Consider the following 3,851-nt stretch of genomic DNA (forward strand, 5'->3'; position numbering starts at 1 on the left):
GGAATGCATTTTAATTCCAATTTGCCCACAAAATACACAGTCATTCCACTTCACAGTAAATCCTGTGAAGCGCTTTGGGATGTCCTCCTGACGTGAAAGGCGCTGTACCAAATGTAAGGATTGTGAATAATAAAAATAATATTAATATTATCAGAAAATAATACATTACTGTACTACACTGGTGATTGATTTTGACATTTCATTCAACAGCCATCCTTATTACTTCAAAGCAAATGACAATTTAATTCTAATCTTTAGCAAAAATGACAATTTTTGTTGTGTTTTTGGGATGCTACTTTGGATATACAGCTACTAGAAACTGGCTAACGATGTTCCAAATTATTCAGTACTGTGACAGTTTTACACCCAAAAGAAAGAGCATATTGTCATCTGATTGGTCTAGACTAGATTTAAACATTGGTCGAAGGTATTCTTTTACATTCCTTACCAAAATCAATGTTTGCAATAGGAAGATTAAAACAGAAAATATGAATGTATGATATATCATGTACATAGGTTTAGGACCGGTGAAACATAACTCTTATATTTATGCCTGACAATACCAATGTGTGTCTTCCTAATATATATCCTGCTTCCCCCGCCTCCCAAGAATTTTAGTTATACAAGTTCATTCTGAAAAACATGTACTACTACTTCCACTATTCACTCACAATTTCCATTCTTTTCTGAGTAATTGTGTTTATTCATCTCAACAGTTGGTCTACAGATATGGCTTCCTCTGACCGCTATACAGGAAACCATAAGCCGTTACAGAAAACATTGAAAACATTTTAACTTTAGGAACAAGAGAAAAAAACTCAAATAAAAAAGCCAAATTAACTTTCTTGGCTGCTTGAACAGACTAAATTGACTAGGTGGTGTGCAACTTTGGTAGTTTGTTTGACCCCGAGTTGAATTTCAAACCCCACATCCATTGCTAAGATTTCACATCTGACAAGCACGGGTTTGAACTCTCACCAGGTACCAAGAACTCCGTGAGCTTCCTCAGGATGACACAGCTCAGGATGAAATGCGTGAGAGCATTGCCACTATCTCCCTGTCCGCAGCTCGGACACACATCCCTTCCCATTGAGTGATGGTTCCACCAGTTGGAGATGCAGAACTTAAGCAGCAGTTACTTACCCCTCTGCAAGCCAATCAAGGTGGATTCCAGTTGCTGGATGTACAAACGCATGTTCAAGCACTCAAACTCCACGTTGCGCTTTCCAGCAGCTGTCACCTCAAGCTTCAGTTTCCTCATCAGCTATGTGGCAGACATCTGCCTTTAGCACAGTGGGAAGCCCTTTACAGGACAGCATGCGAGATGCCAGCTACCTTGATGTTCAAGGTCCAAGACCGATGCTGTGCACCAGGCTTACTCAGCGCTTAATCTCCACTTTTTGCCACAATCAAGTTCTAAGATCCACCACGATGCTTAAGAGTATCCAAACCCAAGCTGAGATTTCCATCCATTAAACCTACACATGGAAATCCCAGAGATGCATTATTGGAATGGAATGCACACTCTCCCTGGAGGGACACATCCTGTTACCTAATTTGGGAAAGTACTAGGTGCAGGTTGGCCAAGAGCCAAAGCTTGGGGACCCCAAAGTGAGTGTTGGGGTAACTGCTGGAGTCTTAACCAGCTGAAACTGCATAGCTTGCTGTCCAGCAAATTTTCCCACTGCTGGTCCAGCTAGGACTATCTGACCTTTGGCTTGCAGGGTTAAGAGAAGATAATACAATTGCAGTGACTGCACTGGCAGCACGGCATTATATACCATTAAACTAGAAAGCCTCTACTATGTCCCACTTGCCAAATTATAACTTCAAATCATTTTTCATTTAGGTTGGCAGCAACGGAAAATGTTGATTCAGTCCCGTCCCCTAGCATCCTACAAATTTCACTTCTTGATATTTAAATCAATACATCTATTGGAATCACTATAAAGTATACAAGTTATTCCCCAGTGCTAGAGGATTATTTGGTTTCCTAATTAATTTGGCCCTCTTGGTTTATGATTATTGCAACTGCATCCAGTTGAGTTTAAAATTTCAAATGGCCCATAGCATTTAGGAAAACAATTAATTATGCTGTTGGAAAAGATGCATTAAGAGATATTTAACAGAAAACTCAGAACTTCTGCTCCAAAGCGATTTAATACTGCAAAACTGAATTTTAACCGTTTGATGATTATGGTAGTTATTCTGCAAAATATGAATGTCAAAAACATAGATCCAATATTATTTACACATAATCTCAAAGAGCATTTCAATCAAGCTTAAATACCAGAATTTACTATCAATTTAGTAATTATAATGAATTGCAACAGATAAATCAATTTTAATTATCCTCTCTTCCTCTTCAAATATTTACCATTTCTTGTCTTTAATATGTGCATTTCCTTACATTTCTCTACATTAAAACCCATTTGGTCACTCCTTGGTCCATCTGCTGAAATGGACCACATCTGGAATGCTGTTTAGAGCATAGAGTACTCTAATGCAGAGGTGTGTAATGCACAAGTCCTAAATGTACAGGTCCCAAAATAACACCCTTCTTCTCTAGCAGAAAGCTACTATAGTATTCAAGCTATAGCGCTCTGGTCAGGCTGTATCTAGAGTACTGCATGTAGTTCTGGTCACTGTGATTCAAGGAGATACCCAGGCCCCAGCAACAGTGAAGGGAAATGAGGATGATCTGATATGAAGTATAGAAGATCAAGCAACCATTAGACAAGCTATGGCTCTTCAGTTTTGAGAAAAGATATCTCTATAGCTCTGTAGAGGTAAGGCGAAATACATCTCTAGGAAATTGCAAGAAACCAGGTCTAGTGGTTTGTGAATCAGATTTTTTTTAGAGTTAGGATAAGCATGATCAAATTTTCAAGTTGAAAGCAAAGTCAACATGAAGTAACAAAGTCTAAAATTACAACAAAGAACAGGAATAAATTTGGAGGCACATTTTTTAAGGATAATCTGAGACCCATCATAGGGTCTATTCCTACCATTTACAGATGAAGATAATTGGAAGCCTTTTGATATTTATTGCTAAGTGAAAAATACATTAGCATTCATATAATCCGGAAACTGGGTCTGCCAGCGATTTTAAGAAACAACAAATGACATCTTGCAACTGATCTTAAAGAAACCAAATCTGACATGAACCGTAGGTAGGCCATGTTCCAATAGACCTTTCCAGTTACTAATTTTTCTCCTCCCCCCNTCCTAAAGATGATGGTTCACATTGAAATGTTGATTCAAAATGCCAGCTGCTTTTGTAGTGTTCATTCTTTAAGCATGAAAGTCAGACCGCTCCTGACCTGACTAGACATACCCTCCCTTCCACCAGCCCTGGTCAGACACTATCTATGGAGTGGTGTCCTGTAGCTTAGTGGTGAGAACACTCACCTCGCAAGCAAGAGAACTGGACTTGATTCCTGGGCAGGGCAAAACTACAAAGCAAGGATCCTTACTCCATATACCTGTTTACCTAGCAGTAAGTAGGAACCTGGTTGTTCATCGATTGGCAGATCGCTTTCCAGGGGTAATAAACTGTTCAAAAAAATTGGTCACTTAATCCACGAGTGTTTGTGGGACACTGCTGTGCACAATTGGCTGGCACGTTTCACCCACAAAATACACAGTCACTATACAGTATATCCTGTGAAGCACTTTGAGTCGCTATATCAAATACAAGGATTACTATAAGGCTTTTTAGCAAGTTCAGGTTCGGCATCAGAAGTTGGGAATTCTGGCTGACCTTATTGCTCTTGATAGCCCAAGGGCACTGAAATCAATTATAAGGTCAACAATAGCACAAACTAAAGATCAAACATAGGCACATCAGT

This window comes from Callorhinchus milii, unplaced genomic scaffold (assembly GCF_018977255.1).
Source record: "Callorhinchus milii isolate IMCB2004 unplaced genomic scaffold, IMCB_Cmil_1.0 Scaffold7, whole genome shotgun sequence".
NCBI classification, from domain to species: domain Eukaryota; kingdom Metazoa; phylum Chordata; class Chondrichthyes; order Chimaeriformes; family Callorhinchidae; genus Callorhinchus; species Callorhinchus milii.